The 25,214-nt window shown below is 41.1% G+C and overlaps 1 protein-coding gene and 1 long non-coding RNA gene across 3 annotated transcripts in view; both read left to right on the top strand.

Annotated features, from left to right (window-relative positions):
• EPHA6 (EPH receptor A6) overlaps nucleotides 1–25,214 on the top strand; it is a 1,030,425-nt gene that overhangs the window by 516,905 nt on the left and 488,306 nt on the right. The window lies entirely within an intron of this gene.
• On the top strand, nucleotides 1,807–8,107 carry LOC129148612 (uncharacterized). Of its 2 annotated transcripts, none has more exons than XR_008555607.1 (3): nucleotides 1,807–2,244; nucleotides 3,295–3,388; nucleotides 7,303–8,088. It is a non-coding gene; the product is annotated as an uncharacterized LOC129148612 (long non-coding RNA). The 2 variants fall into 2 exon arrangements; XR_008555606.1 differs by lacking the exon at nucleotides 1,807–2,244 and adding an exon at nucleotides 3,624–3,821 and having other exon boundaries at nucleotides 3,077–3,388; nucleotides 7,303–8,107.

The following is a 25,214-nucleotide window of genomic DNA, read 5'->3' as shown; positions in this document are numbered from 1 at the left end:
ACATGCACGTATGAAATGAAAAATAATTAAATATATAGGTTAAAACACTTAACAAACTGATGTGGGTTATGTTTAAAATAAACTTGAGAATAAGGGATGGAGGAATGTCAGGAATAAAAAAACACATCAGTTTAGTGTGTCAAATGTTCATGTTCATATACCAAGATCTGTTTTAAATCATGAGACTTTATTTAAAAAATATGTCCATGGAACTTGTGATCTATTTAAAATCTTTTGTACTCTGTGGAAGAGAAAACTCTAGAAATCTGTCATCCAAAGCAAGTATTTAATTTTATATTCAAATTCACACATAAAAAAATACTTTAAGAAGGAGTCTAATAAAATTGCAAAATGCAAATGGTATCTATTGACTTTAAGCAGAATAAAATTGAAAGTAAAAGAAATATTTTCTTTCCCCAATAGTACCACAGGGAGGAAGACATACAGTTTCAAAGCACTAGAGAAAATACAGAGAGCAGTCTTTTAATTGAAATGTTCAAAGCCAAATGGAAGTGAGCAAGTGTAGCAACTGAAAAGTAATTTGCTGTCTGCTAATCTAAGAATTATGATTTTTATTCTGTCATGCCTAACTGAAATTTTAAGCTTTTAGGAATCTCCTATTTCCTTTTTTTTTTTTTCAAGAGACACATCAAAAGTGCTTTATTCAAAGTAATGTCCATCACTAGCTACACATTTCCCCCATTTTTCAGGTAATTTGTGGATACCGTCCCAATAAAACTTTTCTTGTTTTGAGGCAAACCATTCAGAGACCAAATTTTCCACTTCTTCATACATTTTGAAGTGCTGCTCAGATAGTGCATGTGCCATTGATCAGAACAAGTGGTCATCTGAAGGAGCAAGGTCTGATGAATACTGTGGGTAGGTTAATACTTCCTAGGCAAGATCTTTTAACGTGTCTTTAACTGGTTTTGAAGTGTGTGATGGTGCGTCATCATGAAGCTAAATTACTTTGCCGTGTCTTTGGAACATTCTGGTCATTTCACGATCAAAGCATGGTTCAAATTGATTATTTGTTGTTGGTAGCAATCGGTATTAATGGTTTCACCTGGTTTTAGAAGCTCATAATATACCACACCTTCCTGATCCCACCAAACACAGAGCATTGTCTTCTTTCCAAAGCGATTTGGCCTTGCAGTCGATGTTGATGGTTGACCTGGATGAACCCATGATTTTGTGCATTTGGGGTTCTCAGAATAAATTCACTTTTCATTGCCAGTCACAATTCAATGCAAAAAAGACTTTCTTTCTTGCCGTTGAAGCAACATTTTACTGATGACTTTTCGGTTTTCCATTTGTCTTTTGTTCAGTTGATGTGGCACCCATTTTCCTTCCTTTAAAATCTTTCCCAAGTCAAACCTCAGAGGAAAGGTAGGGGAGGGTGGGGGCAAGGAGGAGAGATCAACCAAAGGACCCGTATGCATGCATATAAACCCAACCAATGGACAACAGGGTGGTGAGGGCATGAGTGGGGGGGTGGGGGAGCAATGGGGGGGTAAGGTCACATATGTAATACCCCAATCAATAAAGAAATTAAAAAATGTTTCCCATTGCTTGTAAATGATCAGAAATTGTTTACTGAGCAACATTTAATCTTTCTGCAAGCTGTTTTTGAGTCTGACACACTTCTTCATCTCCTATTTCCTCAACTCTGCTAATTAAAAATTTTAGTGTATGTTGCTTTAAGTTGCAAAGCATTGTCCATTACAACAGAATAATTCATTGTCCATACATATATATATGTATGTATATATATATATATATACACACACATATATATATTGAAAGGGCAGAGCAGGACAGCACAAAATGTACTGTACCCTCCATCCTGTGTAACTATGTATCAGACTCCTTTTTCTTAGAAAACCGCGAGAATGTAACAATTGCATGAACCTGCCAATAGGAATGTAGAGAAGTAGATTCAGTCCAAATTAGGCAATCTCTGTAACCCACGTCACTTCCCTAAGCCCACCCAAATGTCCAACCCTTTATAATTCATCACTCCCCCGGAGTTCGCGCTCTGGCCCCACTGCTGCGTCAGGAGGAGGCTGGGAGCCAAACCCGGGTTTGAATAAAGACTCTTTGCTTTTGCATCGGAGAAAAGGCTCCCTAGTGGTTGATTATTGGGGACCCTGAACTCTGGGCATAACATTTGGGGGCTCGCCCGGGGCTCCCCAATACCCACGAGGGACCCGATCCGAAGAGTCTGACTGCTGACTGACCGCGGTAAGTGTCTGTATTGTCTGTTCTGCGCGAGCTCGCTTCTGAAGCCAAATCTGAATTGCCCAAAAACGGTCTAAGTGGACGCACAGGTGGACCTTGGGTTGGAGGGTCAGAGGACGCTCTGATTCTCCGTCTGGAGGGGCGTAAAAACCCCCGTCTGGAGGGGAGTGGCTTCCCCTCAAAACTCAGGGACGAAGCGGGTCGCTCCCGCTAGTTGGCACAGGGCCATCGTCCAGCTTTTCAGTGTCTTTGTCTGTTTGGTTTTTGTGTCTTTCTGTGGACTTCTGTGGACTTACTGGACGGACATTATGGGATAGACTCAGTCCACTCCAAGTGAGTGGAAAGGGGAGCTTAATTCCTCCCCCCCCCCCCAAGGCCATAGAGCTTCCTCAGGCAAATTAATCAGGTGACTGTTTAAACTCTGGTAAATATCTAGTAGGAGTCAAAAACTCAGACTGTTTGGTATATAAATATAAATGTGAAAATATTTGTTATCTCTTTCTGCTGTTTAATTTATTTAAAGATAGGGCGGACCTGCTATGGCGGAATATAAAGGTCTTTAGCAGCTGCTGAGACACCTTTTCTTAAGAGTCCTTTGTTCTCCGTCAGAGAGGGAATAAGCCCACTTAGATGATAAAAATTCCTCTGTTTGTATAAATGAAGGTTTCAGTTTGCTCTGATTTGTGAATTTACTGTATTAAATTGAATTTTAAAGTTCTAAGGTTGATTTAAAAGTATCCATTTATAACATTTCAAAGAACAAAAGAACTTTTATTTACAGCTTCCTTATCTCTTTTGGTGCTGGGAGACTCCCCTTACAGCTTTACAGGGCGGAGAGATGTACAGGCCCTGCCCCGGCCTGTGACATCATAGTCCAACGTGGAACTAAGGCTGAAGTTACTATTAACTCTTTATAGACCCCGTTAACCGTTTGTTTAACTTACTGTTTTCAGTTATTAGGATCCTCAGAGAGGACATAACCTGGACTTTCCCTTCCTCTCTCATCCTGATTCTAATAGCATCTGTAACTGGATTAAAAATCTTTTCTTTCAGGAGGCCATCCAGGCTTTCAGCTCACAAGAAATCTTCTCCTGCGAGAGGAGAGAGGGACCCCCCAGAAGGGGCTGGAGGCTCTCCCTCTCAACAGGTGTTTGTTTTGTGTTTTGTCATGTTGGTATCAGGACTGTTTGTTTTGTCTTTTTGTCTTATATTTTCTGTCATAATTGGGCCCTATATGTATATATTATTTATTGAGTTTTGATTTGTCAAGGTTTTGTCAGTTTGTTATCAGTTTGTTAAAATCCTCTTAGAGGACATTGAGTGGTTCTTCCCTTCCAGTTTAACCTTTGACTGTGTGATTGAATTATGGAGCTTTTATCAAGGTTTTGCCTCTCCTGAAACAACGCTCCATGTGTAACCTGTCCCTCCCCGAGCCGGACTGCAGGATGATTTTTCCTTCAACACACTGGTCCCGCCCACTGGCCTATGGCAGAAGCCAGAAAAAGCGACGATAAGAAAGGGAGGCCCCCATCAGGGGACTTAGAGGCAGTGTTTCTGTTATCTGCTTAGATCCCAAGAATGTAAGAATACTTATTTACTGAAATAATATAAGGACAGATGTTTGTTTGATATTTTGTTGTCTGCCTGGTTATAATTATTTGTTCGTATATAGAAAAAAAAACAACACATTTAATTTGTTGAAGGCTGAGTGCTCTGACAGGTAGCAACCCCCCCGAGTGGCCACTGGGATTCTTTTTTCCCAGGGGTGTTTTCTCTCTGTCAGAGGGGGAATCGGCCTGCCTAACAACATTTCTGTCTATATTTATTAATGTGAAGATATAAAGTTATAACAATTGTAGTCCAAAGAGATTTAAAGCAGAGACCACATTCTAAAATTAACTATAAGAAGAAAGCTGGAGCTGGCAAAGTCACCAAGTCTGCCCAGCAAGCTCAAAACCTAAATGAATCTTATTTCTGACACCTGCCACCACCCAGTCTTAATCAGTGGTGGAGGAACAGTATCAGAACTGTTTGTCTCAATTGGTCATTAAGTTTGATGTGATTAATGTACATTGTAAAACCTTTCAAAGAAAAGGAAAATATTTTGTAGGCCACTTGGTCCTTGTGTGTGTATAGCAACTCTTAAGTTATAATTTTAAAATCAGTAATTTTTAATAGAAACACACTCAAGCAGAGTAGCTTTTCAGAAAGGTCAGGGAGTCTGATTACAGTGTAGGGGTCACCGGTTCCCCCACGCCACTTTCGTTAGTAGGAGGCAAGCGCTTTTCCCAGTGAGAACAGAGAGTGGACTGCCAGATGAAAACGCCTCGGTGGGACCCGCGCTGCGCTCCCTGCCTCTGCCCACCCAGTGTCTATCCCCTCCAGGGGTTGTTTTAAGTGGCTAGAGGCAGCAACGAGGAGGGAAATTCCCTTGTGACCCCCTCCGCCCCAATAAGACCCAAGAACCCTCGGCGACTCCTTGGACACTTTTCACCGTGTTCTATAGGGGGCTTAAAGGCGGCAGCTAGAAATTCCCCTTTCCAGGCTTATCAGAATCTGAGATTATTATCTATAAAAAAATATGACAGTTTGAAATTCAAATGGCTGAGCCTGCTCCCTTCTCCCTCTGCCTTTTCTAAATATTTTAAAATAATAAAAGATTTGAGGCATAGTTATGCATTTTTGAAAGACATAGAAAGTTTAAAGACTAATTTAAAATTATAAAATTTATAAAAGTTTATATATATAGTAAGAAAAAAAGAACAGAGAAATATTAGAAAGAAGAAAAAGCCAGCAGCAAATAGGAAGGAATTAGTATACCTATTATAAGAAGCAGAGGCACAGGAAGATAAAATGTCCTGGCAGGTTAGCTAGAGAAGCAGAAAGGGGAGACTCAGACTCCAAGGGTCTTTAACTTAGAGGAAAAGGACTGACAGGACCGGGGTTCCTTTCCATTAAGCCTCCAGAGTAACCTTACAAGTGGGGGGGCAAACCTGTTAGTTTCCTGGTGGACACTGGAACAGCCTATTCAGTCTTGACAGAGCCGGTGGGACTCATAACCTCTAAGAAGACAGCAGTCCAGGAAGCCACCAGACAAATTGCCTGTTTTCCTTAGACATAAAAAAGGACTATGGACCTCAGAAAGAACACGGTAACTCATTCATTTCTGGTCATACCAGAATGCCTGTACCCCCTGTGTAAACGTGACCTCCTACAGAAACTATTTGGACTGCCATCATATCCTTTGAGCGGGACGGAGCGGGAATTCTTAGGGGCAGTTGGATACTACAACCTGTGGATACCGGGGCTCATAGAGATTGCTAAACCTCTAGACTCAAGTACTGGGGGAATGCAGCCACTGAACTAGACCGAAGTAGAACAATGGGCCTTTGAGGAGCTAAAGAAGGCTCTCATCTCAGCACCTGCCCTAGCCTTACCAGACGTCAGGAAGCCCTTCCACCTCCACGTGAGTGGGGTAAGAGGCATTGCCAAAGGGGTTCTCACTCAGACTCTAGGTCCCTGGAAGAGACCTGTTGCCTATCTGTCTAAGAAGCTAGACCCCGTGGCAGCAGGGTGGCCAGCGTGCCTCTGGGCAGTGGCCACCACAGCATTGCTGGTGAAGGAGGCAGATAAGCAGACTCTGGGCCAGGAACTAGCCCTGACAACACCCCATGGTGTGGAGGCCCTCCTTCGAGGTGCTCCAGAGAGATGGATGTCAAACACCAGGATCACCCAGTGCCAAGCTCTTCTCCTGGACCAGCCCTGCATCTGGTTCCATAAGACACTGGCCATCAACCCTGCCAGCCTGCTTCCAGATGATGACCCAGAGGAACCCATTCATGACTGCACGGAGGTAACAGACGCAGTACAAACGGCTCGCCCAGACCTGACAGATGCCCCGCTATCATCACCAGACAAGGTACTGTTCACAGTTGGGAGCAGTTATGTTCAGGATGGCATCCGATATGCAGGGGCAGCAGTAGTCACCCTGGACCACACCATTTGGGCGCAGTCCCTGAATAGGGGAACCAAGGCACAAAAAGTCGAGCTTTTGGCCTTAATCCAGGCCCTCCGATGGGAACACAGTGCCATCCACCAGAAAAAAGGGTTACCAACTGCAGTGAAAAAGGACATTAAAAATAAGAAGAAATTTTAGCCACATTAAAGGTCATCTGGCTCCCAAGGGCAGTTGCAATAGTGCACTGCAAAGGACATCAGAAAGGGAAGACAATTGAAGCCAGAGGAAATAGAGCCACAGACCAAACTGCCAAGGAAGCCGCCCAAAAACCAGTGGGACTTTACAAGTTTTAGTAACCCTGCCGTACCTGGACTTATGCAGACCTCCTCCTATACCAAACAAGAGGAGGAATTGGCAGAAGAGAAGCAAGCCATTAAAGGACCGGATGGTTGGTGTACCCTACCAGATGACAGACTGTTGGTCCCAGAGGCTATAGGTTGGACGTTAGTTACCCAGTTATACCAGGCTACCCACTTAGCGTCACCAAGACTTCTGAACTTCTGCAAGGCAGGTACTCTTAGATAAAATAATTAAAAGCATAGTCACTAGAAGTACAGTTTATGCACAGATAAATACTAAGCAAGGTAAGAAGGTCCCCCTAGAAATTCAGGCCCCAGGGAAATTCCCCAGGAGAGCATTAGGAGGTAGATTTCACAGAAATTAAGCCACCAGCATCAGAGTACAAGTACCTGCTAGCTCTCATAGATACCTTCTCGGGTTGGGTTAAAGCATACCCCACTAGGACAGAAACTACCTCTATAGTTGCTAGATTATACCTAGATTCGGGCTGCCAGTAGTCATAGGATCAGATAACAGCCCCGCCTTTGTAGCCAAGATATCTCAAAATATAGCTCAAGCCTTAGGACAGGCATGCGCGAGACTCAAAAAAAGAATTTAACTAAATTTACCTTAGAAACCGGTGAAAACTGGACCAACCTCCTGCCCTTCACCCTCTTATGGGCCAGGTGTACCCCCTACCAGTAGGGGTTTCCCCCTTTTAGAGATCATATATGATAGACCTCCCCCTGCCGCTTCCTTTCCAGGGTCAGGAAGAAACTGAAAGCTGGAATTCATAACCATTCCCTTACTCAAGTCCTTACAGGCTCTGCAGTATACCCAGAGAGCCACCCATAAGCTTGTTCGTGATGCTCTGCCAGTGCCCACTGCGGACCCTGTACATCCCTTCCAGCCCAAGAACTCGGTATGGGTAAAGAAGGTCACTGCCCAAGGACTCACCCCAACCTGGGAGGGATGCTACACTGTTATCCTGAGCATGCCCACGGCTGTTGAAGTAGACGGCGTCCAGACCTGGCTACACCACTCCCAGCTCCTGCACCAGGAAACGGCCTGGATCCTGGCAACCAGCGGCCTCACCCGTGAGATCCCTAGCCTGGGCTCCACGCAGGCCAGGAGGAATCTCGACACCTGCAGGAGAGGAACTGGAATTCGCTGTGGACAGTACTGTTGGGGACTGTAGTACTAAAGGCCTTGGCCAGAAGTAAGAGACAAAGTAGAAATGCAAACCGTCTCATGATTGAGCCGGGTGTCCCAAGACAAGGGGGGAATGAAAGGGCAGAGCAGGACAGCACAAAATGTACTGTACCCTCCATCCTGTGTAACTATGTATATGACTCCTTTTTCTTAGAAAACCGCGAGAATGTAACAATTGCATGAACCTGCCAATAGGAATGTAGAGAAGTAGATTCAGTCCAAATTAGGCAATCTCTGTAACCCACGTCACTTCCCTAAGCCCACCCAAATGTCCAACCCTTTATAATTCATCACTCCCCCGGAGTTCGCGCTCTGGCCCCACTGCTGCGTCAGGAGGAGGCTGGGAGCCAAACCCGGGTTTGAATAAAGACTCTTTGCTTTTGCATCGGAGAAAAGGCTCCCTAGTGGTTGATTATTGGGGACCCTGAACTCTGGGCATAACAATATATATATATGAGATTCAAGCAGTGTGCTACAAAGGTGTATAAAATATATGTGTGTGTTGCATGTACCTTATACTGGTACTGTATGAGAAAGACTGTTCCTGCTCTGAGCTGAAAGTGAAATACTGGAAGTTGTCTTACCCAAGAGCCACTATATTGAGAATAATGTCACTCTTAGAGAATTCCAGATGGCACAATAGACATATTGTAATCTGAAAATATCCCCATGAAATTTCCTTCAGTTACTACTGTGTCCAATGACTGAGTTTTACTTACTGTACAGATAGGAAAAGGCAACTGCTGCTACTAGCTTTTTACAGGATTGTATACAATATTTAGAATACTCTGTCTTTGATGCTGTAAGTCAGCTCCCCTTTTTATCTTATTTTCAGCCTATCACATTAAATAATACAACTTTCATTTTCATCCTGAATAAATATTTCTAGCTAGCTCAGTAGTGACCATCAAGGGGGAAAATCAATCAGGAAAATAATCTAAGATGTGAAAATTACTCCATCTGCAGAGATTTAACTGCCCATTCCTGAGGAAAAGTGAATTAAGAATACTCCCTTAGAAACTACTTAGAACTTAAGAAGCATAAACTTTTATAATTCAAGTACTATGCTCTTTAAAGAAGTTTCAGATTTTTAGTCTTTGGTCAAGCAATTGGAGGCACACACATCATGAAACAGAAAAACCTTTTCCACAGTAAAGGACAAAATAATTTTAAACAAACTGTTGAACTGCTGTAATTGTGGTAGAAAAGTACTGGAAATCGGATGAGATTTCTAAGAAATACGATTTGCCTCGTTGCAGATCCCCTGAAATTAAATGTGAGAAATGTCTTCATTTGCATAAAAATGGCCTGACCAAGCCACTAGTGCTCCTGAGCACAATGTTGTGTGTCAGAGTTTTATGAATTCAAACAAGGACTTCTACCAATACTTTCCCTATTATGAAGTAGCTCCTCAGCGGCAGGGGGAGAGTTCAGTCTTCCAAATACTGCGAAGAACACTCTTGCCCTGGAGGCTATCCTGACTTTTGTTCTATCAGGAAGGTTGAGCCAGGAACGCTTCTTCTTGTCACATTTAAATTCAGCTACATTTTTTTAATAAACCAGGAAAGTTCACTGTTAAAAGTAATAAGCAGTAAATTACCTTATAAAATATGGAAGTACTTTTAATGCAACGAATCCTCATCTACTTTATATATTTACTAATTGTAAGTTTGTATAGTAAGTTGTCTTAAGTGCAATTATTTTCCTTTTGTTTTGTGAACATCAAAATACATATGAGTTACTTTAAAATTTACATGCAGTATGTCTTAGTATAAACAGAGAAGGAAGGAAATGATGAGTAAGAGGATTTCCAAGTTTATTTTTAAAATATTTATATATTAGTTCTTTTAATAACAGTGAGTTCATTACATGCTAACATAAATGGCATCTTTATAAAAACCTAAAGACATTCTCCAAAACAAAATAATATTTAGTGAGAAGAGGAGCCTTGGTTTATATTTTAATTGATATTTTTATTGAAATGACTGTAGATTCAAATGCAGTTGTAAGAATAACATAGAGAGATCCTGTATACTTCTTATATATTTTGTACAAACTATAGTATATCACAACTAAGACATGAACATTGATATAACCCACTAATTTTATAATTTTATTCAGCTTTCCCCACTTGTAATTGTCCTCTTTGGGGAGTGTATGTGTGTATGTTAAGTTATATAAAATTTTATCACCTATGTAGGTTTATGTATCTGTGACTACTTATTTATTTGTTTTGTTTATTGGTTGCTTTTTGTTTTATATCCCAAATACAAGTGAAATCATTTGGGTTTTGTCCTTTTTCATCTGACTTATTTTACTTAGTAAAATCTCTCCAAATCCATCCATGTTGCTAATGGCAATATTTCACCTTTTTTATGGCTGAGCAGTCTTCCATTGTGTATATGTACCACTTCTTTGTTCAATCATCCATCAAAATATCAAATATCACTAAAACAACAAGGATCCCTTGTTTTGCCCTCCACATCCCCTTTTCTTAGACAAGTATTAATTTCTCTTCCATTTCTAAAATTGTGTTATGAAAAGATATATAAATGAAAAAAATTTAAATATATATTATGTAAATGGAATCATACAGTACGTAACCTCATGAGACTGGCTTTGTCATTCAGTATAACTCACCCTGGAGAGCCATCCAAGTTGTATCAATACTGTCTTCCTTTATATTACTGAGTAGTGTTACCTGGTATATGTATCTCAGTTTGTTTAACCATTCATCTGTTGAAGAATAACTTGGAGGATTCCATTTTTTAGCTATTACACATAAACTGCAACGTACAGTCTTGTATAGGTTTTTGTGTGAACATAATTTTTCATTTCTCTGGGATAAATGCCCAGAGTGAAGTAGTGGGATCCTATGGTAATTGCATATTTAGGTGTATAAGAAGCTGCCAAACTGAATTTTAGAGTGCCTGTACCATTTTACTTTCTCACAAGCAAAATATGAGTGATCCAGTCTTTCGGCATCTTTGATGTCATCACTGTTTTTTATTTTAACCATTGCATTAGGTGTGCAGCTATGGGTCACTGTAGTTTAAATGTGCATTCTCCTCACAGCTAATAATGTTGAACACTGTTTCATGTGCCTGTCTACCATCTGTATGTCCTCGTTAGTGAAATGTCTTTTGATATCCTTTTCCCATTTTCAAATTTGATTATTTTTACTGTTCAGTTTTGAAAGTTCTTTATATTTTCTAAATACTACTCTTTTGGCAGATATGTAGTTTGTAAATATTTTCATTCTCCAAATCTGTAGCTTGTCTTTTCATCCACATGACATGGGTTTTCACAGAGCAAATGGTTATAATTTCTTTGAGATCTAACCTATGAATTTTCATTTTCTGGATCATACTTAGGTGTCAAGTCTGAGAATTCAATGCTGAGTCCTCGATCCTAAATATGTGCTCCTATGCTGTTTTTCCTAAACTTTTTGTTTTGCATTTTAGTAAATTTGCATGTAGATTGTATGTAATTCACTTTGAGTTGCTATTAGGTTTATGGTGAGGTTTATTTTTTTTGCCTATGGATGTCCACTTGTTCCACTGCCCTTTATTCTAAAGGATATAAACTTCCTCTACCGGATTGCTTTACAGCCTTTGTCAAAAATAACTTGATCATATTTACATGGTTCTATTTTTGGATTCTTCATTCTGTTTAACAGCTTTATACTAGTATATCTATATTTTCTCTAATACCATACACTATCTTAATTACTACAGCTACAGAGTATACCTTACTATCAGGTAGAATGTTTCTATATTCTACTTTGTCAAGATAGTTTTAGCTATTCTAGGGTCGGTATCTTTCCATGTGAATATTTGAAAAAGCTTGTCTATGATTACAAAAAGAGTTTTCTGGGATTTTGATAGGAATTACATGAATCCTATAGATTAATTTAGGGAGAATGGACATTTTTACCATGTTGAGTTTTCCTGTCCATGAACAGAGTATGTCTCTCCATTTAGTTTTATCTTATTTGATTTGTTTCTTCAACACTATAATTGTTAACATGCAGATCTTGTACATTGTTAAATGTACACTGAATGGCCAGATTATTATGGTCTCTGAATGCATAATAATCTGGCCACTCAGTGTATATTCTATATAATAAAAGGCTAATATGCAAATTGTCCCCTCGACCAGGAGTTTGACCAGCAGGCAGGCTGGCCAACTGCCTATGTCCCCTCCCCCTGGCCAGGCTGGCCGGACCTCACCCATGCACGAATTCATGTGCCAGGCCTCTAATACACACACACACACACACATACACACACACACACACACACACACACACACACACACACACACTGAGTGGCCAGACTATTATGCATTCAGAGATTATAATAATCTGGCCACTCAGTGTATATGTTACTATTTTATTTAAAACAATTATAAATGGTATTGAGTTTTTTGGTTCTTTTCACATTTATAGTTAGTATATAGATATGTAATTGATTTTTATGTGTTGATGTTGTAACCTGCAATCTTGATGAACTCACTAATTAGTTATAAGGAGTGGGGATGTAATTTTTCAAGGTTTTCTCTGAGGACAATCATGTCATCTGTAACCAGAAAAAGTTTTATTTCTTTCTTTCCACTTTATATGCATTTTATCTCTTTTTGTTATTCCAGTGTCAAGAATGCCCACTACTATGTTGAATAAGAGTGGTTATAGTAGACATTCTTGCTTTGTTTCTGACCTGAGGTGAAACATTCCATTTTTCACCATTAAGTTACCTACAGTTTTCATACTGGTATATGATTTGTATTATGTAGAGGTAAATACCCTCTATTTCTATCTTGCTGAGTGTTTTTATCATGAGTGGGTATTGGGTTTGAGAAATGCTTTTTTCAATTTATTGATTACATAATTTTTATTCTTTTTAAAAATATATATTTTTATTAAAAAACTAGAGGCCCGGTGCACGAAATTCATGCACAGGGGAGGGGGGGTGTCCCTCAGTCCAGCCTGCACCCTCTCCAATCTGGGACCCCTTGAGGGATGTCCGACCGTCCATTTAGGCCGGATCCAACTGGGATCGGGCCTTAACGGGCAGTTGGACATCCCTCTCACAATCCAGGACTGCTGGCTCCCAACTGCTCACCTGCCTCTGCCTGATAGCCCCTAACCACTTCTGCCTGCCAGCCTGATCACCCCCTAACCACTCCCCTGCCAGCCTGATCGACATCTAACTGCTCCCCGCTGGCCCAATTGCCCCTAACTGCCCTCCCCTGCCGGCCTGGTCACCCCTAACTGCCCTCCCTGCTGGCCTGATCACCCACAACTGCCCTCCCCTGCTGGTCTGGTCCCCCCCAACTGCCCTCCCCTGCTGGCCTGGTCCCCCACAACTGCCCTCCTCTGTTGACCTGGTCCCCCCCAACTGCCCTCCCCTGCAGGCCTGGTCACCCCCAACTGCCTTCCCCTGCCAGTCTGATCACCCCTAACTGCCCTCCCTGCCAGCCTGATCACCCACAACTGCCCTCCCCTGCAGGCCTGGTACCCCCCAACTGTCCTCCACTGCAGGCCTGTTCCCTCCCAACTGCCCTCCCCTGCAGGCCTGGTCTCCCTCAACTGCCCTCCTCTGCTGGCCTGGTCACCCCTAACTGCCCACAACTGCCCTCCCCTGCCGGCCATCTTGTGTCCACATGGGGGCAGCCATCTTTGATCATATGGGGGCGGCCATCTTGTGTCTTGGAGTGACGGTCAATTTACATATTACTCTTTTATTAGATAGGATTGGTCCTTTTTTCTAAGCTGTTGAATTTGTAATTTTATTTTCTTTCTTTGAAGAACCAGATACTTGCTTAACTGTTTTTCTCTATTGCTTTGCTGTTTTCAATTTAATTGATTTTCTGCTTTATCTTTCCATTTTCTTCTCGCTTTGTGTTTATTTTGCTTCTTTTTAAAATTTATATTTTTTATTTTGCTCTTCTTTTGTAGTTTATTTTTTAAAAATATGTTTTTATTTTTTTCAGAAAGAGGAAAGAAGCGGGAGAGAGAGAGATACATCAATGATGAGAGAGAATCACCGATGGGCCACCTCCTGCAAGCCCCCTACTGGGGATCAAGCCAAATACCCGGCATGTGCCCTGACCAGGAATTCAACTATGCCTTCTCAGTTCTTAGGTTGACACTCAACTACTGAGCCACACCAGCCAGGCTTTTGTAGTTTCTTGACATTGAAACTTAAAAATATTTTTTTGAAACCTATACTCACTTGTAACTATTTTCGTGCTATAAAATTCCCTCTAATCACTGCTTTAGGAGCATCCCAAATATATTGACATGTTGTGTTTTTGTTTCCATTCAGCTCTGTGTATATTTAATTTTCGTTGAGACTTTCTCTTTGGCCCATAGATTATTTAGAAGGGCATTGTTTAATTTCCATGTATTTTTTTTGTTTTTTATTTCATTGATTTCTTATTTGATTTCAATATAGTTAGAGAACACACTCTATATGATTTCATTTCTTTTAAATTTATAGGGGTCTATTTTATGGCCCATGGTAATAGCGCGTCTCTTTGAATGATCTATGGAATATATTAGTCAACTTGGATTGCTTTAAAAAAAATACTATAGACTGAGTGGCTTAAACAGCAGACGTGTATTTCTCACAGTTCCGGAAGCTAGGAAGTCTAAAATCAAGGTGCCAACAGATTCAGTTATTAGTCAAGGTCCTCTTGCTATCTAGTAGATTGCTGCCTTCTCACTGTTTCCTCACATGAGAAATAAAGAGAGAGAAAGAGAGACTGTATCCTCCCAAGAGAGAGAGAGAGAGAGAGAGCACACTCTGTTCTTTTCTTATAAGGATACTAATCATCATGAGGACATCAACCTCATGACAGCATCTACATCTAACTATCTCCCCAAACCCTATTCCAAATATCATCACATTGACAGGCCTTTAATATATGAATTTCAGGGAAACGGTTCAGTCCTCAGCAGAGTGCTTGAATAAAGAGTAATCTGCTGTTGTTGATGCAGTTCTATATATCTCTAAGTTTTGTGTTTAATCATTAATATGTATGAAGGAAAATGGCAGAACTATGAAATGTGTCTTACATTTTATCCTCATTGGACTTACATCCTATATTTAATATAGGGATTATGTATGCCTATATAAATTATTTTATTCTAACAGATGTCAGACAGGCTACTGCATTCTTTCTTTGAGGGAGGTGGTGGTATTTTTTTTCTTCTCTTTATTCTTTCAAAGCACTTACAAAAGCTTTATTTTAATATTTATTATGAAAGAAAGAGATACAGGGATTATAATTCTGTTTTTTCTTGTCTAAGAGAGCTCAGTGTCTCAAATATCTCCTGGTAGTTATCACATGATCTACATGGAAAAATAACTATTTATGGTCAGGGAAATTAATGCACAAAGGATAATCATATTCCTCATTGTCACATAGTCAAGGGGACATATTTAGGATAATCAGATTCCTCATTGTCACATAGTCAAGAGGAAATAGGTTGGTGTTTATTTTGCCTGGATTATCTAGGATATGACTAAGTTTAACAGTTACTGTAATAGGACACTATCATAATAGGAAGAATAGAAGCAGTCAAAATAGACATTTAACAAGATTTCTCATTACACAATATTCTTTCCTTCTCTTATGTAATACTTTTAAAATGCCAGGATATCTCAACACTTAAAAAACTTTTGTAAAACACGAAGAGAGAGACCCATATTATAGATGTTTTAAATTGTAGATTGGTGGATGCTACTGGCCTTGCAGAGGATGAAATAGGTAAATTATAATGCTCTACTTTTACCTACAGGTGATGTACCTGATCCCTGACTTATTATAAAGCAAATTTACAATTTATTCGAAGTCACTGCTCTTTTCAAAGGAATATTTTTAAATAGTAAATGTGTCCAAAGATCTACATGACCTTACATTTTTTTTAATTAGTCCCAGACACTCATTATTTTTAGGAGTGCTGAACTTTAATTGGCCTGACCCATTTATTAAGTCATTCTGTTTCTCTTCTTAATCATTCTCAATTTTACCTTTCCCCCTATTTCATTAAGCTAAAAGAATAAAAAGAAATTAAGTGAATTCTACTTTTACTATGTCAGAGTTTATCCAGGAGATATTTCCATGGAATACAGCCCTGCCACACTATACAATTCTACATCTTTATCTCAGATTGGGTCTAATGCCAGTCAAAACTAAACCTGGGTCGTAGGCACAATTTCTGATGACAGTAGCTGTGCAATTAAAGCTTGATGAATGAAGCCATGTGCTATTCTTTTTTTCTGTCACAAATCTGATATTTGTGATGAACTGCTTAGCACCTATGGTGTTTCTGAAATGCTAACCCTAACCTCTCTCTGAATATCTACCAGGATCATATGACTGGATTTTTGTTTAATTTGTATTGTGTGCCTGTACAGCCCTTACCTTAGCACCAGCCTCCTTCGGCTGTGGCCTTGCCCTGAGGACATTATACTTCCATTTCAATTCAAGTGAATCATTCTCTAAATCTCAGAAATTAATAAGCTGCCAACCCTATTATAGCTGACTCCAAGTATCACCACAACCTAGGAACCCTAGAAGCCTTGTAAACACACAATAAATACCTGAGATTTTTGTCACTTACCCAAGTTGTAACTTTATTATGTTACTTTGGAAATTGTAGTTTAAGATCAGGTGTTAGCTGTATTACTCAGTCTCCGAAATCTAGTATAGTCAATATTATTTTGGTGCAAGTGACAGAAATGCATAAAAAGGTTAGGTGACACTTACTGGAAAGGCACTGAAACATCCTCTCTAATAAAATGGTAATATGCAAATTAACCATCACTCCGCCACATAAATCACGCCCACCAGTCAAGCCACGCCCAACAGCCAATCAGGGTGAGTATGCAAATTAACCCCAACCAAGATGGCTACAGCCACAGAGAGCAAGGTTTCCCAGGTAACAAAGCAAGCCAAGCTTTCCAATAGCCATTGCAGGCCTAAGCCTCCACTCAAGCTACAAAGTTTCAATTATAGAAGGTAAACAAATTCAAACAAATGGCGGCAGAATGGAGCTTAAGAGAGCAGGCCAGGGTTGCCAGCGGCAACAGGGGAAGCAAAGCTTTCCGCACACCCTGACCGGGCTCACCCGCTTAAGGCTACAAAGTTTCAATTGTAGAAGGTGAATTAACTGCCACAGAAATGGCTGCCACCCCGGAGGGAGCAGCAGACTTGGCTCTGCTCCAGGCTACAAAGTTTCAATTGTAGAAGGAAAATAAATTCCAGATACCAGGGCCTCCACTTGGGTTGCAGGGGGCGTGGCTGGCCTGCAAACCACCAGAGGCCCCTTGCTCAGGCCGCCTCATGCCCCAAGGGAACCCCACCCTGATCCGGGACACCCTTCAGGGCAAACCGGCTGGCCCCCACCCCTGTACCAGGCCTCTATCCTATCTAATAAAAGAGTAATATGCAGATTGATCATCACTGCAACACACAATATAGCTGCCCCCATGTGGACACAAGATGGCCACTACAAGATAGCCAGCAGGAGAGGGCAGTTGGGAGGCACCCGGCCTGCAAGGGAGGGCAGTTGTGAGGGACCAGGCCTGCAAGGGAGGGCAGTTGAGAGGGACCAGGCTTGCAAGGGAGGGCAGTTGGAGGTGATCAACCCTGCAGGAGAGGGCAGTTAGGGGTGACCAGGCTGGCAGAGGAGTGAAGTTGGGGGCAAACAGGCTGGCAGGGGAGCAGTTAAGCACCAACCAGGCTGGCAGTGGAGTGGTTAGGGGGGATCATGCTGGCAGGCAGAAGCGGTTAGGGGCAATCAGGAAGGCAGGCAGGCAAGCAGTTGGGAGCCAGCAGTCCTGGATTGTGAGAGGGATGTCCGACTGCCCTCCAGGAGTCCCAGATTGGAGAGGGTACAGGCTGGGCTGAGGGACAACTCCCCGCCGTGCACGAATTTTGTGCACCGGGCTTCTAGTTTCATATAATCAAAAAATTTCCCACAAGAAACAAGTCTTTTCTGGGTACCAGGAATTAGAACCAGGAACTCTGTTACCACTAAGATTGTCTCTCAATCTCTGGCTCTCATCTTTCTTCACCAATTCTCTACTACTGCATACAGGCCCTTTCTGAGAAGTCGGAAACATGGTTGTCTATTGATGCTGATGCAAATTTTAATAATCTCAGAGACAGGAGAGGGCTGACCTCTCACTGTCTTCAGTGGATTAACAATCTGTCACTGACCTGACTTGGGTAACATATCCACTCCTAGACCATCCACTTAGTCAAGGGAACAGAGTAATGTGATGGGCAGTCCTACCAGAATCACATGGAGGAAGCTAGAGTGTGCTATTATAGGAGGAATGGGAGCAGGACATGCTGGGCAGATACAAACAATGGAACCCTCTCTAAGGCCCCAGCTTCCTAACTGGAACCCCCTGAAAAGTCCAACACATAGATCATCAAAGATTATAAGAATAAAAAGAAATTAAGTGAATTATACTTTTACTATGTCAGGGTTTACCCAGAGTTTATCTCTCCTTTACAGTCCTTTTTACCTTATCCTGGAGAGAAAATAATAGTATCTGAGCATCCCCTCTATCATGTAATATTTCACCATGGCAATTGATTGAAATATTTAATAATACAAATTTTGGGGTTGATCTTTTATATCCTGATTTTTGCCACATATTCTCTTGATGACCTCAGACAAGTTACCTCATATCGCTGTAAAAAAAGTATCCTAATACCTACCTTAGAATAATTGCTAGGATTAAAAGATATAGGAAGGGTCACTGACCAAGTGGCTCAGTTATTTGGAGCATCATCCCATACACCAAAAGATATTGTGGGTTCAATTTAAGTCAGGGCACATATCTAGGTTGTGGATTTGATCCCCAGTTGGGGTGTAAGCAGGAGGCAACCCAACAATGTTTCTCTCCCTCTCTGTATCTCACTCAGGCTCTCATTCTCTCTCGCTCTCCCTTCCTTTCTCTCAGATGAGGATTAAAAAAAAAAAAAAAAAAGTCCAGCCAGTGTGGCTCAGATGGTTGAGTGTCATCCCATGCACTAATAGGTCGCTGGTTTAATTCCTGGTCAAGGCACATGCCCAGGTCGTGGGCTCAATCCCTAGCAGGGGGCATGCAGGAGGCAGCCCATCAATGTTTCTCTCTCATCAATGTATCTATCTCTCCTTCTCCCATCCTCTATCTGAAATCAATTAAAAAATATATATATTTTAAAGATAAAAGAAGGGCCCTGACCAGGTGTCTCAGTTGGTTGGAGCATTGTTCGGTACACCCAAAGGTGGTAGGTTTGACTTGCAGGTTTGATCCCCAGTCAGGGTGTGTATGAGAGGCAACCAATTGATGTTTCTCTCTCACATCAACGTTTCTCTCTCTGTCTCTCTCTCTCTCTCTCTCTCTCTCCCCTTCTTATCTCTCTAAAAATCAATGCAAACATGTCCTTGGGTGAGTATTTAAAAAGTAAATAAAAGATATAAGAAGGGCTTTTCATAGGGCCTAGGATAAAACCAAACACGCATTGCTCTGGGCCCAGGCCACAAAACAGTAACAGAAACAACACATAACACAGAGGCAAATAGCAGCTCACAGCTTGCCCTTGGGCATCCCATTGTTCATGGACCTGTCTGACAGAAGTAGCTTACATCCTGAACTGAGCAGCAGGGACCTGAGGTGGGCAGGTTGCCTTCACTGATGCCACGAAGGGCATGCAGTGATGGCGAACCTATGACACGCGTGACACGCGTAGCCATTTCTGATGACACGAGGCCATTGAGGCGGCCACATGCCGAGGATGAAACATTTGCTGCTCCTGAGGATGAAACATTTGTGAACTAATGTTTTTTCCTCAAAGTGTCACACTACCCGAGTTATGCTCAGTTTTTTGGCGAAGTTTGACACACCAGGCTCAAAAGGGTGCCCATCACTGGGAGCAATATGGACCTCTAGTATTAGCTCCTATTGAGCTGTTTAAGAACCAAACCTCTTCTATGCCAAGAAAGTCACAGGCTGGCCTGGAGCCCGCTGGCTTGTCACAGGGCTTCGCGTCTGTGTGAAATAGTGATAGCCTAAATATTTTTTCCAAATTAAATTTTAAAATAGATTAAAAATTTATGAGATGGATATTTATACTCTATTAAGGGCCAGTGCTACCTAAGATAAGACTTATTCCAAGCAGTGTAGCATGGAGTATTTATGTTAAATACTGAGGAGTTTTCCAATGGCAAAATTTGTTCAGGCAGTTCCTGACCAAAGACCTTTGTGTATATATAGACGGTCTCTGTGGCTCCTGTACTCTCACACCCACCCACAGTTGGAGCCATCACTGTCACCATCATTGGAGCTCTATCAGTCGGCAGGTTTGGTTTATGCAGAAGTTTGTGAAATCATCAAAGACTCAGATTCTTTCTCTCCAAACGATATCCTCAGCCTGTCAGCTTATGCGCTCAGGATTGTTCTTTCATAAACACAAGATAACTGTGGAAGCTCCAATCAGCACCTTTTCACACAGCCACGTCCCAAACCTGGAAAGAGAAAGAGAATGTTTCCCTTATGTATTAGTATGTTAGGGCTGCCATAACAAAACGCCACAGATCAGGTGACTTCAACAACAGACATTTATTTTCTCTCAGTTCTGGAGGTTAGAAGTCCATGATCAAAGCACCAGTAAATTCGGTTTCTGGTGAGAGCTCTCTCCCTAGCTGTAGACAGCCACTGCCTTCTCGAGTGACATTTCCTTTATGCTAGTGTGAAGGGAGAGAGTCTGGTGTCCTCTTATAAGGACAATGGTCCTACTGGATTAAGACCCTGCCCTTGTGACCTTATATAACTTTTATGACCTCATTATAGAGCTGTCTACAAATACAGTCATATTGGGATTAGGTTTTTATATTAAAATAGGGGGACACAATTCAGTCCATAACATCTTACTCATGTTTCTTTTTAAACTATGAGGAAAATCTTCCTCAGAATCCCCAAGTTAACTTCAGTTAATCATTCACTGGTAGGTAAAGGAAATAAAATTACCAGGACCGTTTACCTGACAAAGGCAGAGTGGGCCCAGCCTCTCTTTAAGTACCTGAACACCCAAGGAGTGAATAAATTCTGACTTTGTTAGCAAGGAAGAGGATAAAAATGCCTGTGTGGATATAACTAACAGCATTGAGTACAGTGTCTGTTATAAAAGCATTTTGGAACTTTAAGAGGTTTGGTGCATTTAAATTTTAAGGAAAAAAAAGGGCCTGAGAGAAGAGAAAACAGCTTGGAAGAGCTGGCTCAGCAGCCAGAGACTCTTGCTAGGCTACGGTGCTGTGCTCTCAGACAAAAAAAAAAAATAAAAAATAGCATTTTCTCTTTTATTGCTTGATTTTAATAAATTTTAAATTTAATATATATTTAACATTAATATATATTTCAATTGCTTTGCAATTGACTTGCATTGATAACAGCAATTAAAGATTAATTTTAAGACATATATTCTTTTCTCCAAAGCATCCCCCTATTCCATACCTTCATATATTTGTATCAGTTCAATAAAATTAATTTCTTTATATACGTTGTTGAGAAAAAAATTCACTGTGAGGTAGAGATTCTCTTTTGAGGAGAGGGTGAGAGAGTAGGCAATTGTTAAGAATGGAACATTGTAGGACAAAAAATACAGACGTGGAGCTAAAATGTTTCAAGAGTTTGGGAAGCTTGAGGGATTGTTACTGACGGGATGAGTAAACCTCGGTTCTTACCTTGTTGATTAATTTCAATCAAGAGACAAAGTGTAGAAAAGCAAGCGAGAATGTATTAAGCTTAGCAAAAATATACTTAGGACACTGGAACAAGGAAGGACATAGAAGAAGCAACAGGAGAGCCTAGGCTGGGCTGCTTTGGCTCACCAGGAAGTCAGAGAAAAGGGGGCCTTGGAGACAGGTTCAGGGGGTGAGCCCTGGATGAGTATCTCTGCACATTGCTCCCCTGATTGCAAGTCTCCTGGGGTGCCTTGGAGTTTAGGAGATAAGTGCCTGTGGGGGAAGGGTGGGGGGAGGGAATGGCAGGGGTATGCTCCCTAGAGGGAGCTGGGACCTTCATTTTCAAGAGTTTTAAAGTCTGAGCATTTAGGGGAGGTCTTAGGGGTGGATCAATAGAATATTCCTCAGCTTTATGCTGATGTACCAAAATGAGATTTATTCTCTGAATGTGTCTGTCCTTAGGTGTGGTTGACAAAGGCACTAATTGGATTTCTGATTTTCTCCCTGAGCAGGGTGCTTTAAGCTATTTACCCTCTGGCTGGGGAGGAGAAGTGCAAACCACTTACTCTTAACCCTTTGCACTCGCTTGCTTTTTTCTCGATTCCTTTATTGTAATGCTAACCGTGTCCAGTCACACTGGACATCCCAGTGCAAAAGGTTAAGTGTCCATGGTTTAGGGAAGATAGGATTTACGAGGTGGCTGCAAACTGCTGGTTAACTATCTGTCTTAGTTTCCCTATTCTACTTGTCCTGGAATTTCCCTAGTTTGTTACTGTGCTGTAACAGGATGAGCAAGAGGATATTAAAGAGAAATAAATAAAATAAGAAAAATGGCTGCAAATGTAACTATGGCTCAATTTGCCTATAATGAATTTTAGACAAAAAGCAGAGAAGTCTTTTTTCTTTCTCCTACTTTCTAATCCATATAGCCCTGTGTTTGCAGAATCAGAGTTCAGAGCAAATGTAGTATATGTGATTGCTAAAGTAAATGTAGTTTAAAATGTGATTTTAAAAAAATATATTACATCAGACCCTGAAAGGACTCACCTGTACAGCTGATGAATATTCTATTAAGATCTTCCCGTGGGACCACCCTAAAATCTCCACCCTTAAAACCCTTAGGGCAGGGGATCCAGAACACTTTCCCTCCCTGAAACATGCCCACACCTTTCCCTTTCCTTTTTCCTTCCCCTTCCCCCTCCACCTATTCCCCACCCCCCAGGGCATTTTACCAATACCTTCTACAGTCCCCAGCTTCTAGGTCCCTTCCTTTACCTATATAACTTGTTTCCTGAGGACATTTCTTCTAGGAATTACTTTTTGTATCTCTGTGATTTTCCAAATAAATGTTCTCTTATAGTTTGAGTCTTGGCTCTGAATTCTTTCCAAGCCAGAACTCAAATATTGAGGTGGTTGAAACCAGGTATGTTGTGACCCCACCTGTCTAACACCTGCTGCCTTTCTTTCCGCCTACAACATAACCACTACCATAGCCAAGATACAGAATAGTCTGCAAACTTAGACAAGTTCTCCCATGCCCCTTTGCAGTCAACCTTCCACCCATAACCCAGTCCTGGCCACCAATGTTTGATTGCTTCTTCTTTTTTCTTAATTCTTTATTGTTTAAAGTATTACATACTAGAGGCCCGGTGCACAAAATTTGTGTATTCGGGAGGTCCCTCAACCCAGCCTGCACCCTCTCCCAGTCCAGGAGCCCTCGGGGGATGTCTGACTGATGGCTTAGGCCCACTCCCTATTGCTGCTGCTGTGGAAGCGGGAGAGGTTCCCACCACCACCACTGCACTCAACAACTGTGAGCCCGGCTTCTGGCGCCACCACAGGGCAGCTCCCCTGCATTGAACGATGGCCCCCTTGTGGTCAGTGTGTGTCATAGCAACCAGTCGTTCCACCATTTGATCGATTTGCATATTACCCTTTTATTATATAGGATAGTATTACATATGTCTCCTTTTTCCCCCTTTGACCTCTCCCCAGCAACCCCTACCCCCCTGCACATGCCCTCATCCCTATACTCTCTGTGTCCACTGGTTATGCTTATATACAAGTCCTTTGGTTGATCTCTTACACCTCCTTCCCCTGCCTTCCCCCTGAAGTTTGACAGTCTGTTCAATGCTTTTCTGTCTCTAGATCTATTTTTGTTCATCAGTTTATGTTGTTCATAATATTCCACAAATGAGTGAGATCATGTGATATTTATCTTTCTCTAACTGGCTTATTTCAGTTAGCATAATGCTCTACAGGTCCATCCATGCTGTTGCAAATGGTAAGAGTTCTTTCTTTTTTATAACAGAGTAGTATTTTATTGTGTAGATGTACCAATATTTTTTAATCCACTCATCTGCTGATGGGCACTTAGGCTGTTTCCAAATCTTAGCTACTGTAGATTGTGCTGCTATGAACATAGGGATGCATATGTCCTTTCTGATTGGTATTTCTGATTTCTTGGGATATATGACTAGAAGTGGGATTACTGGGTCAAATGGAAGTTCCATTTTTAATTTTTTGAGGAAACTCCATACTGTTTTTCATAGTGGCTGCACCAGTCTGTATTCCCACCAGCAGTGCACTAGGGTTCCTTTTTCTCCACATGCTCGCCAGCACCTGTCCTTTGTAGATTTGTTGATGATAGCCTTTCTGACAGGTGTCAGATGATACCTCATTGTTGTTTTGATTTGCATCTCTCCAATGATTAGTGACTTTAAGCATGTTTTCATATGTCTCTTGGCCTTCTGTATGTTCTCATTCAAAAAGTGTCTATTTAAGTCCTTGCCCATTTTTTGATTGGATTGTTTATCTTCGTTTTGTTAAGATTTATGAGTTCCCTATAAATTTTGGAGATTAGGCCCTTATCAGATATAAAATTGCCAAATACATTCTCCCATGCAGTGAGCTTTCTTGTTGTTTTGTTGATGGTTTCTTTTGCTGTGCAGAAGCTTTTTATTTTGATGCAGTCCCCTTTATTTATTTTCTCCTTAGTTTCTATTGCCCTAGAAGCTGTATCGGTAAAAATGTTGCTATGACATATGTCTGCTATTTTGCTGCTTATGGATTCTTCTAAGATTTTTATGGTTTCCCACCTTACATTTAACTCCTTTATCCATTTTTAGTTTATTTTTGTGTATGGTGTAAGTTGGTGGTCTAGTTTCACTTTTTTGCAAGTATCTGACTAATTTTCCCAACACCATTTATTGAAGAGACTGTCTTGACTTTATTGTAGCTCTTGCTCCTTTGTCAAGTATTAATTAAGTGTAATGCTTAGGTCGATTTCTGGGTACTCTGTTCTGTTCCATTGGCCTATATGTCTGTTCTTGTGCCAGTACCAGGCAGTTTTGAGAACAGTGGCTTTGTAATATAGCTTGATATCTGGTATTGTGATCCCTCCAACTTGGTTCATCTTTCTCAAGATTGCTGCAGCTATTCGGGGTCTTTTTTTTATGCATTTTTGGAGTGTTTATTCTAGGTCTGTGAAATATGCCATTGTTATTTTAATGGGGATTGTATTAAATCTATAGATTATTTAGGGTAGTATGGATATTTTAATGATGTTGCTTCTACCAATCCATGAACACTGTATATTCTTCCATTTGTTTATGTCTTCCTCTATCTCTTTTTTTCAATGTCCTCTAGTTTTCTGAATACAGGTCTTTTAGATCCTAAGTTAAGTTTATTCCTAGGTATCTTAATTTTTTTGTT

The sequence above is a fragment of the Eptesicus fuscus genome, chromosome 3 (genome assembly GCF_027574615.1).
Source record: "Eptesicus fuscus isolate TK198812 chromosome 3, DD_ASM_mEF_20220401, whole genome shotgun sequence".
NCBI lineage: Eukaryota > Metazoa > Chordata > Mammalia > Chiroptera > Vespertilionidae > Eptesicus > Eptesicus fuscus.
The sequence above is the reverse complement of the archived record's forward strand: the minus strand, read 5'-3'. Positions and strand labels throughout refer to the sequence as shown.